The sequence below is a fragment of the Festucalex cinctus genome, chromosome 7, assembly GCF_051991245.1.
Source record: "Festucalex cinctus isolate MCC-2025b chromosome 7, RoL_Fcin_1.0, whole genome shotgun sequence".
Classification (NCBI taxonomy): Eukaryota; Metazoa; Chordata; class Actinopteri; order Syngnathiformes; family Syngnathidae; genus Festucalex; species Festucalex cinctus.
The window spans coordinates 18,737,555-18,750,220 of NC_135417.1; the positions used below are offsets into that span (position 1 = coordinate 18,737,555).

Below are 12,666 nucleotides of genomic sequence, written 5' to 3' on the forward strand. Positions count from 1 at the left end.
GACGAACCGGCCAGAGGCTGCCGAGGTGCCGGGATGAGGACTTGAAGCTTCCGTATGGAGGTAAATTGGGTGCAAAAGTGGCACATACTCGTAACATGAGGCACGTACCCATACATAAAATGCACACATGCGTAACTGCATATTTGCGTCCGTAAACCACGAGGCACATATGCCTAATTGAAAATCCATAGCCGTAACAAAAAAAAAAACAAAACAAAAAAACAACAACAAAAAAATCAACCATATCGTGGGAATATTTTCAGAGTGCACGGATACAAATCATCAAACACGAGCTCTCGAATCTGCAGTTACCACCAAAACTGGTGCAAAAGTGCCACACACACGTAGAACAGTTGCAAAATACTCTGACAGCAAATCTGTATCGGCCTTTATCAAACGTTCTTTCTCAACCACATGGACACCAATCATCAGTTTTTCAAAGTTTGTCGAGTTGGCTGCTCGTGTGTTCCCATTCACTTGAATGAGAGCTCTCCATTCAGAAATAGCTTTGCGAGCCGGTCATGAATCGCAATATTTCACCCATGGTGGTCCATATTAAATTGTAAATATGTTGCCGCAACTTGCCACTCGTAAGATGTTATCTCAGATCCGCACGCAATGCGGGAGTGCAAGCTTGGCTCGGACGGTTCAAATGTTGCCGCCGCCCTTGCCGCCGTGCGCCAGTCGTAATGGAAAACTGGCGGTTGCGTGAGGTGCGGTGTGGTACCCGGCCGTGCGGGAGCGATGGAAAAGCGGCATGCGCCCCGGTTCTTTTAGGTGCGAAAAGAGGTGCAAAGGGGTGCACGCACGCGGCTCGCTTTTTTTTCAAGCCTGCTTTAACTTAAGTTAAAGAGAGAATAAAGAGATTCAGAGTTTTTGCACATTTGCGACCCCTCTGGCGAGCGTGCGTGACTTTTCGGGCACGAGCAAACCTCCAAGTTAATCGAACAAACGTAAAGACGGAGCACAACGCCTTTTTCATAGGCTTAATAATGTCTACAGAGGTAAGAAACGTGTTAATCTTCAAGTTACTTTGTATGTGAAAGTCATTTTGAGTGACAAAAGCTTACGTAATTATAACCTTCCAAACGTAAATAGTGCATTCCGTGAATACGATGACGACATTGAGGATAGCAATGCGTTGCTAATATCATATATGCTCAAGTGCGGAGACATTTAGTAAGCGACCGTGTGGTAGTTTTATTCTGCATTGCTAATCATAAATAGACCCTATCGTATTTTTGTTACGAAGTCTTACCTTTTTAGCAAAAAGTCAGTAAGCTGTGGGTCCCGTTTCAAACCCAGGATAGCACTTAGCTCTCTCCACCTGACAAACGTTGCTTTTATATTTATCCGCGTCCTCCCGTGACGCTGGTCTGAAAGTTTTTTACTTCTTTTTGTCTTCCGTGGAGTCTCCATAAGGGATTGAGACGTATCGGGTGCAGGTCTCTTTAAATCCAGTTTGAATTAGCTTTCCTGTCCGTGAAGTTGCGTGAACAGTCGCGAGTGCTAACAGCTCAGTGCAAAAGCTAAAATTTCCGGCCTGAACGCTCCAACATTTTTTCCTTTTAAGGAAAAATAGGGACAACAGTCATTGTGCCACAGTCGTGCCTCCTGTCCATTATAAAATTCTCAAAACATGTGGGGGTGAAAATTATTAAAATTATTTTAACACTGAAATTTGAGTCTAATCTTGCATCGTGCACCTTTAATTTTAACTTAAGCCAGTCATCAGCCAGCGTTGGCACTCGCAATGTGTTTTAAAACCACAAACATTACAAATCCATCCACAAGTACCTTTTAAATTGGAAATATAATTCAGCGTTGTTGTAAAACAATATAATTATTGTATATACTGTATTTTTATGACTTTATGACCACGGCGTTGCTTGCGGCCAGATGACAGGTGACGTCCCCTGACGACCAGCACAGCAGACCCACTGCCGAAAGGGTTCTAAACAGCGGTTACAACGGAACAGCTCGGCCCCGCAGAGACACGAACATCCAGGGAGAAAAAATGCCGCTTCAGTGTGGAACCGGTACGATGGAAAAGCGCCAGTATCGTCGTAGAGCTGATGTGCAAGCGTAACGTTCATGCGCGTTCCCGACAGACACGTGACGTCTCTTGTCCAGACGTCAGCTGCTCCCCCATCTCATTTCATGCCGGTGTCGGTACCAGATGTGATCGGGCTGCCAGATCGTATCGGGTCACTCGCAGATGACGTCACTCTACAGGATTGTCTGGAAATTGTCCGTTTACAATTGTTCAAAAAAACAAAATTTACGGACTAAAACTGTAAAAACGTAACTAAACCTAAAAATATAAACGCACGATACTTTAAGAATGGGGGGGTGTGGGTGGGGTGGGGGGGGGGATTGAAGTGCCTTCGAGCTTGATAGCTTCGGTTTGTTTTCTTTTTTAGCTGTTAACAAATCAATCACAATAACAAAAAACAAAACAGTCTTAATGATAATAGGAACACTAACAATCTAAACTGACAATATTTGTCACATCTGAGATAATTATTTTGTGTATCTATCATTTATTCAATCTTTCAATATATTTTGCGTTTATATTCTTAGTAGGGGTGTTAAAAAATCTATTCGGCAATATATCGTGATATTACAGCATGCAATTCTGGAATCGATTCAATAGGTTGCCGAATCGATTTTTAAACATCCCTTTTTGATGGAAAAATATTCAACAAAACGTCTTACGTATTGTAGGGGATGAATGCTAATAGTTGACTGATTCAGGTGAATGAGCTGTCTTGTTGGCCAAAAAACACTTGAGGCTCAGAGCAAGGTTCCAAATGATACTCAACACAAGTTGCCTTTTTTGATTTACTCCAAATTCAATAATTAAATAATAAAGTAAATGTATAAAACGTAGGTTAAGGCACTCACATTAAACAAGGCAAATTAAATCAGTGCCGTAAAGCTAGAAACATTTAAAACATCACTTCCGGTTCTCGCTCTTATTGTGAAACTAAAATGGTGACACTTCCGGTTTTCTGGCTTAGCAGCGCAACGTCAATTTACGAGTGCTACGCGGTAACGCACGGATGAGAAACACCGTCCAAACATTCGTAACAAACATTTCGAATTCGAAGGAACAAGCTATGGCTGGTTTGCGCAAGAGGTTTACAGACAAGAAATAAGGATAATAGGACTTACTAGTCCTCGACGCACGGACAACACAGCACATGCTAGCTAGCGCCAGACTTCCTACTGTCGCTGCTGGCGAAGGAAGACTCATTCTGTTTCAACGGCCTCACGCACGAGCGCGAGGGTAAGTTATGTCACGTGAACTCACTTTCCAATGAACAGAGACTACAAATTATGCAAATTTCAGTCCGTACATTTTGTTATTTCAATGACATCTTTAATATTTTCTTTCCAATGTTTGACGTCAATTGGTTTATTTCCAGCCGATCCTGTAGCGGGACCTGTTCGTTAGGCGACCCCGATACGATCTGGCAGCCCGATCACATCTCTAGTATATAAAGTCTTTCCAATAATAAGACTATACAGTGTTTTAAGTGAGAAAAAAAATAAGTGCCGGTACTCTCCCAATATATATATATATACTAGGGGTGGGGAAAAAAGTCGATATCGCAATATATTGTTGCACTCTCTGTTGCAATAAATTATCGATACACTGACTGGATATCGATGTCATGTGTCCAATTGTGCAGTTATGTTATAAATGTTTATGCACTTTAATTTGTCTCACTTTACAATGTTTATAGTTAAAAGGCTGAGACAGTGAGGCACAATGCTGAACTTTGTACATTGTACAAGTTTTGGCATTAAATAAATGCATAATTACACATTTTCCTTTTTATGGGCATTTGTTTGGCTTTTTCAGTCACATATCGTGATATATTGCTATTTTTTTTTTTTTGACAATACATAAAAAATCGTAGATATCGTGTATCATGATATTATCGATATCGTGAGTCAAATATCGTCACAGTATCGAATTGCGGTTTACCCGTATCGTCCCGCCCCTCATATATATATATATATATATATATATATATATATATATATATATATATATATATATATATATATATATATATAAATCTGAAATTCAAGCTATCTTAACCTAGACTTAAACACTTATATCAAGCCATAGTCTTCTTGATCTTGTTCTGATAATTATTTACTATCCAAGAGCAGAATTTCTAAGATTATTAATCTTGTTTTAAGATTATTTCTCTATTTCTTACTTAGTTTGTAAATCCTAAAATTAATTTTCACGCATAATAAGCTAAAATACTCTAAGAGTATGTTCACTAAAAAGAAAAAAAATCTGATATCTAACCTAGACTTAAATGCTTATATCAAGCCAAAGTCTTCCTTGTCTTGTTTTGAGAATTATATACTTTGCAAGAGCAGAATTTCCAAGATTATTAATCTTGTTTTTAGATTATTTGTCTCATTTCTCACTTAATTTGTAAATCTTAAAATTAGTTCATTTTTATGCACAATAAGCTAAAACAACCCTACAACATACTGTTGCATTTTAGTTCCTGGTTATACATACAAAGCTCATTTGCCCTCTTTCCAGTGAAGAGGCGAAACAGCTCCGTGGTCAAGTGGTAGAGTCTCTACCCTCAGACACGGAGGTTGTGGGTTCGATCCCAGGCTGAGTCAAACCAAATGCAGTGCTGTTAAAAAACAAAAAAGATTACCTATTTATGGCTAATTTTACGATTTAATTGCTTGTTTTGTTACTTAGAATAAGTGCATACAGCTTATTTTAAGATTTAATTTCCTTGATTTGTTGCTTAGAGTAAGTGTTTAAAGCTCATTTTAAGATTAATATAGAGCTACACATTTTTCTTATTTCAAGAAATCTAAGTAAGTAAAATTATCTTACTGCACTGGCAGATAATTTCACTTGTCTCTAGTAAATTTACACTAAGAACAATTGTATTTTATCTCATATTAAGCAGATGTGTTTTTGCAGTGTGGCGATCCAAGATGGCTGATCTTCTGCGCATGTGCGTCACCGATCGTACATGGGTCACCGATCGCGTCTTGACAGGGCCAACTTCAGCGTCGTCTTCCGCCTTTCCCGACAGCCGCCATGAAATGGGATAGACGTCACGTGTCTGTCGGGAACGCGCATGAACGTTACGCATGCGCATCAGCTCTACGACACAACTGCCGCTATTCCACCGGACCGGTTCCACATCGAAGCGGCATTTTTTCTCAACGGATGTTGGTGTCTCCGCGGGACTTTTCCGGGGCCGAGCCGTTCCGTTGTAACCGCTGTTTCGAACCTTTTCGGCAGTCGTTCTGCTGTGCCGGTCGTCAGGGGACGTCGCCTGTCATCTGATTGGCCGCAAGCCATGCCGTGGCACACGCAGATTCGAGAGCTCGTGTTTGATGTTTTGTGTCCGTGCACTCTGAAAGTATTCCCACGATTTGGTTGATTTTTTTATTTTTTATTTTTTTTTACGGCTATGGATCTTCAATTACGCATATACGCCTCCTGGTTTACGGACGGAATATGCAGTTACGTATGTGTGCATTTGGTTTAGGGGTACAAATATGCAGTTACTCGTGTGCATTTTATGTACGGGTATGTGCTTCATGTGACGAGTATGTGTCACTTTTGCACCCAATTTACCTCCATACTTCCGCCGGGGAGCCGGAATGGGGACTTGAGGTTTCCGCTGGGTCCTCGTTGGTGGTAACATTCTCATGATGTGCGGATTATGGATGTGGATGGACCCAAAGGCGGAGAAACAAGGCAAGGAAACAGACCGGAAGGGCAACGTGAGGAACTTTATGTACAGCAAAGATGGTGACAGACACGACAGGATGGAACGTAGACCACACTGGTTGCCATGACTGGACTGAACGTGGACAGACTTGGCAGGACAGACTTGGCTTGGACGAGAGAGAGACACTTGGCTTGACGTAGAGCAACTTGACCAGACGTAGAGAAACTGGTTCAGCTTGCTATAGCAACGCTGCGCTTTACATACAACACGTGTAATACTGTGTATACAGTCTTCATTTCACGTACATGATTCAATGTATATAGATTTATTTTTTTAATCTCAAAGTCAAAGCAGGACTGCTCATTTGCTTATCATGATAATCGTAATCTGATGTCAAATAAAGATGTGATTTTAATCTGCGTTTTTTTTTCTTTGGAATCTCAACGGTTGTCAAATTTAGATTTCGATTTTGTTGCTGGGTGGCAAAGGGCAAGTAAACAAAATGGCCGCTTCGCATTGGAGCTCATTTGGGCCACTGACCTGTATATATGACTGGATAGCCGATAGCCCATGCACACCAGTGCGAGCCGTTGAAGTCACACGGCGGCCATCTTGTTACTCCCACCTCGCGAGCTGACTACTGCATCAACTATTGACCATTTGCACGTGTCGTCACTTCCGCCATGGGTAGCGGCAATCAACAGAAAGGACTGACAGCCCACAAAATATTCACGGATTTGCAGCGGGCATTTTTTACGAGGTTAGTAGATCAATGTTGATGCATTTTACTCGTAAATGTACACTTACTACATACACTCTTAACAAAGATTGTAACGGGTGTCGAATTACGTGTTTCAAATCACATTAACGATCGTTAATGTGAAGGTGGATAAAATGCTGTAATAAGTAAGATGAAAGAATCTCAACGTGGGAATGCTTTCAGCATTCCTACAATGAAAATTAAATGGAACTAATAAACTAGCCACCAGAGGGTGCTAGAACTGCACAAATGGAAATCAACTAGACTTTTTGAACATGTGTTGCTTTTAAATATCGTGAACATGACGACGATATTGTGGCAGTTTTAATATCACGATATTGCGCTTATTGTTACATCCCTAATATACAATTGAAATGAAATTGATTGAATGGAAATCGGTCCAATTATTAAATCAATAATTGTTAATTATTAAATTAACTCATTCACTCCCAGCCATTTTCACAGAAGCAGTCCCGTTCACTCCCGGCTGTTTTACTGGATTTTGACTGATTTTGCAAGGCACACAGAATATTGTGTTCAATTGCTATAAAAGCAAGATTAAAGTCTCTTCTTTCGTCAGGAAAAAAAAAAAAAGTATGTTTCTATCTGTTTCCGTTTTGCAGCAATTAGCATTAGAAGAGAGCTAAGTTTCATCAGTTTTAACAAATCTATTTAAAATTGTAAGTAATTGAGCTTTTTTTCTGGATGGCCCTGGTTGATCTCCTTTGCTCTGCTGCCACCTGCTGGCCATTTGTGTAATAACTACCATTTCTGCAACCGTTCTTTGCAGTTGAGAGGCTGCATCAAAGCCTTCTGTATGCTCTAGCATAAAAAACAAAAACAAAAAAACGTATAAATACATCTTTGGGACACTTAGAACATTAAAAAAAAACGTATTTATACGTTATTGGGAGTAAATGAGTTGTGGAGAGGGTTTCGGTAAAGACTAATCAGATTGAATCTGGATCCCATGTTTACCGAGATTCTAAGGTCAAAATTCAATCAATGCAACACGTACAGTTGAATGCCTCAAATGAAATGTTACCTAGCTTACACTGTTAAAACGTGCATACACATGAAAGTTTAGTGGAGAATCTCCCACTGCAATGGAACATTTTCATGACGTTTCATGGAGTCAACGTTTCAAATGGCAAACATAACATTTCATAATTCATTATTCTGTTGCAAAATAAGACAGTCAAGTTTCTGAGAAGGCTTTTACTTTTCTGACTTGTGTGTCACTCAGAACGTGTGTGGCTGTTTGTGGGGGATGTTCTTGTCCACCCCACCCCCCCACGGTGGCATGTCCAGGACACAGGAGTGGAGTTCCTTTGGAACTGAGGTTGCAAAAACTTAAAACCGGCCGATAATCTTTACACAATATACATTTGCTGGCCACTTTAGCAGGTTCACCTGTACATAAGAATTTATTCTTGTCCTATCATTTATCCTCATAGAAATAACTGCAGAATTGATCCTACTGCGTTGAGCGCAGGTGCACTCAAGTGGCCAGTGAGTATATATGTGTACACCGTACATATGCATACATATACATATATACATATTTATATGAGCAAATGAAGTCTTTTAAGAACAATTTGGTGCACCCGCTCTCCTGACAGGAGTTACAGGTAACTGTTGCATGTTATTTTCCCCCGGGGCCAGTGTGTATATGCACATTTACTCATATACCAAAATAATCATTTCAGTAGCATGTGGGAGTGTTTCAGTAATGCATGTGCAAAACATTTAGTAGTGAGTGTGCACATTTAAGTAGGATGTGTGAGAGGTCATCCTAGCTGATGTCCCTGACTTCCCCTCGTAAACTGGGATGCACACGCAGACACACACACCCCGACACACAAACCGCCCAGCAATCCCTTACAGTAGATACACGTGTGTATGAATGGTAGGTGTTCCAAATGAAAACGGAGGACCACCCAGGACTCGTGCTATCACCCTGCTGACCTCCATGGCTGATGGATGAAGGCTATTCACATCAAGCCTTTAACACCTTCAGTTCCCTCTCTCCGCCCCCACACAAACAGGCACGCACACACGCACTCAATAGTCAATACAAGCGCTGCACAATCCCCTAAGACAAATGGACAGACTTCAAACATGCACATACACAACCTCCAAAAAACAGAGTGGGAGGCCGGCGAAGAGAGAAGAAAAAGACAGGCGGTGGTTTACTGGAAAGACAGACCTAACTTCATCTCAAGCCTTTTCTCCCCTTTCTTCCATGTTTCTTTCTAAACAATCCTCATCAGGAAAGAAATACTCCGTATTATGGCGAGGACTTCATTTACCCCCAAGGGGATCATTCAGTGTGTCTATGAGTGCATCAGAATTTGTGTGTAAGTTGGGGTGGGGGGGAGCAGCGGGTTGCGAAGCTGTCAAATAGCCCCCCGCTTTTAATGGCCCAGCTGCATCATTACCTAGCGCGCGCACACTGGGCCCAAATAGACTGAGGGGAGAGGAGGAGCATATAGACAAGTCTATCAAACTAAGTATGAAGAGAGGAAGGGGGCACTTGTCATTAACCAGCATGCACTCTGGAGGAGGAAGACAAAAAGTAGAAGGCAAGGGAGAGGGCCGCCGCACACAAGCGTGGAATCTACATCGCGGGGCAGGTTAGAGATCGGCGTGACACAAAAACACAGGAGGAAGAATTGCAACAGCCCCCTGTCATTAACATTGCGCTCTAACAATGCCAGGTGTCTGAGTGTATGTTACATCATTCTAATAGTAGCTCGGTGTCAAGATGACATGCTGGGGTGCGCTTCAGCAGTGTGTCTGTATGTGTGGGCTCACACAGACACACACAATCCAGACCCAAGACAGTGTTTATTTGTCTGGCATTGAATAAAGTTTTGTGAAACTCTAACTCCAAAATAGAAGCCTTAATCATAATAATACATAGACTCTTTTCTTGGCATTCAAGGACACCGTACAATATATTACATTACATTCACTACAACAGCAATTAAAAAGTACAAAGAAAGAAATGAATTAGTAAAAACAGGAATAGGCAGAGCACAAGTTATGGGGACACCCCCAATGGACCTGATATTAGGATTGTAACGATAACGGCAATCTCACAATATTAAAATTGCCACGATATTGTTGTCATCATGTTATGATATAAAAAGCAGCACAGTGGTGCCCAAGTCCGGTCCTCGAAAGTCCCTTTCCAGCCTGTTTTCTATGTCTCCCTCCTTCAGCGCAGCGGAATCTATGATCAGCTAAGCAGCAAGCTTTTCAAAAGCCCGATAACGATCCTGATCATGAATCAGGTGTGCTGGTGGAGAAAAACATGGAAAATAAGCTGGATAGGGGGTCCCGAGGACCGAATTTGGGCAACCCTGGTTTAAAAGGACTTGACGTTTTCCATTTGTGCAGTTCCAGCACCCTCTGGTGGTTAGTTTATAAGTGCAGTTTAATTTTGATTAGGCATGTTTTGGCCATCTACATTTAACAGCCTTTCTAATCGCCAAATGAAGGGGAATATAACACGTTTGAGCTTCTCCACAAATTGACTCTACAGTATTTACAATTCACAAGACATACTTTTCGCCCACATAACAATAAAATGATCTTTATCACTATTGTTTCATACAAAAACACAATAGTGTCCTTTTTCCCCCAATATGATTTTGTCACGGTTCGCGTGGGGTGGAGGACCCAAATGCAGCAGGCAGGAGCCGAGGAACCTTGACAGAATGATCCAACCAAAAACGGACCCAAGCAGAGCAAGAGGCAGGTTCCTGTTCCAGCGGCGCATGTCCTGCGGCCGCCACCCGTTCCTGTTCCGGTGGCGTATGTCCTGCTCAGATGGACTTTGACAAGCCCCTTGTCTTTGGACCCAATGCCCACTTCCTGGCCCCACTGCCACAGTTGACTTTTGTTTGGGATCCGACTTTTAGATGGTGGGGGGAGGTTGTACTGTTATGATTTGTGTATATCATGCTAACATTTGCGTCCTGTCTTGCTTATTAGGCTTTGTTTGGACCTGTCCTTGTCAACCTGTTCCCTTATGTCAGCCAATCATCTCCCCCAGCCACTTGTGTCTTGTCCATGTGTCTCTCGTTGTCTATTTAGTTTCCTGGTTTTGTTCCGTCTTTGTTGGACCATTGTCGTTGTAACCACTCTTTTGTTTTGATTTTCTGTCTTTTCAAAAATTTGTTGGGATTTTTACTGGCGTTTTGTTTGTTTTACTTGGTTTTGTCCAGGTACTCATGTTTCAGACATGCATGTTACTAGGCATTCCGCGGACACATCATATTGAGTGGAACAAGGGAGTTCACAATGTTATGAAGTCCAGTTTTATCATGACATACCAGATCATCAGGAATTGGAAAAATGTTCTCCTTGATGTGAGATTGGCAGGTTAAGTACTCTTTATACTCCAAAATGAAATGATTCTTGTTTTGGTGATGGCGAGAGTGAATTTCTCTGTAAGTGAGAGTAGAATGTGATCGGTAATAGTGAGTTCATCAGTTGTAAGGTCAGAGGGGGTTGATACCATAGCAGCAGATTATGTTTTGACTGTGATACAACAATTTCAATAAAGCTTAGTTTGTTGTTGTTCGCCTACCACATGCTTCGACATTAATTTTTATACCAATGAGATGAGTACAGTAGTTCCCAAAACAAAGTTGTAGTTGAATGATGCATGGTAGATTGAATTTTAAGAAAACAAGACTGTTTCCAGAATCAGAGAGGCTACCCATTTCCATCTCGCTCTCTCACAGCGCTCTCTCCATCTCTCACTCACTCTGTTTTTCTTCTCACCATCTCCAGCCATCTCTTGCCAGAGCCTCTTAGTCGAGCTCAGACTGTAGCATACGAAGCGCATACTTGGCTAGTGGGAGTTTGGAAATGAGGCTTGTTTGCATTTAGACACTGCTCTCTGGGCACTTGGTAAACTTGATGAGAGGAGGGAGATGGGGGTGGAGAAGAGGTGTGGGCAAAGGGAGAGAAAGCAAGAGAAGGAGAGAGAGAGAGTGCAGGACTCCAAGAGAAAGATGAGATACAGCGAGAGAAAGACTGCGGAGAACACTGGATAATATAAATTCATTATGTAAATCCACAGCTCAAACAAATTGACAGGCGGGTATTACACCCGAGAGGAGCCGAATCAAGAGCATGAAAGCATTAGTTCCACTCACCCTTGACCTCCACCCTGGACCTGCTCAACGAAGTGTGCCTGTTATGCATACTAACGACTCAGGAGGGACCGTCCTAACAGCAACATCGCAACAGATGTTGTTTTCTTACACTGGTAGCTGGAGACTCTTTCATCCTTGATCTAACCAGAATGTTAACTATGTTGAAAGGAAAACACTTGAGGCGTTCCTTGCTGGTGGCACCAAGTTCAGCTGGAGCCACTGGAGGCGAATCTTTCTTCCAATAGATGATAATTATTATTTAGATGGAGGCAGAAACTAATATTACATTAGAGTACATTATCTACACGAGTTTGTGAGCAAAGGTCACTGTGGTTATGAGAATCATATTTAGTAGTGCTGTTCACCCATTTCCTCTCTAACATATGAAGGGCAAAGACTGGAGAATATGAAATCACCATACCAACCAGAATCAATGTTCCGTGTTTCCACCAGGACATTTGCTGCGGACGGCCAGACGATCCTACCATTGCTAGTTAGAAGAACAAACTATATTGTGTTCATTTAGCGAATGACGCGAGATGCTAGCATAGTATAGCTTCCTCCAAAGCACATTTAAATGGCTGATCACGTTTATAACGTAATGTTTTCATTGTGGGAAACAAGGACAAGGCGAGCATGACAGTTGCTCCTGGATCCTTTTCTTTTAAACAAGTCCTCAGATTCACTGGCAGCAGAACAGTCATTAATGGCCACGAGAGGCACTTGTGTTTGTGAACGACACAAGACCCTGGCTTATATGAAAAGCAATATCACCTCCTGTTGTGTTAGTTATTTAACAATGTTCATGGGTCAATGTGGCCCGCTCTAATCACAATACATAACAGAATGAAATGCATTTTAAAAACAAAAATGAAAACCAGAGGTCAGCAGACTGTCCCAGAGTAATCAATGGAATCATCGAAAAATATTTGTTTGTGGTACAGTAAATGAATGGATGGAGGGTTCGACTTTAGCAAATCTTTCTTTT

At 41.6% G+C, this 12,666-nt stretch overlaps 1 protein-coding gene across 2 annotated transcripts in view; it reads right to left on the reverse strand.

The window, feature by feature from the left end:
• Window positions 1–12,666, reverse strand: part of LOC144022177 (low-density lipoprotein receptor class A domain-containing protein 4-like) — a 195,324-nt gene that overhangs the window by 96,120 nt on the left and 86,538 nt on the right. The window lies entirely within an intron of this gene.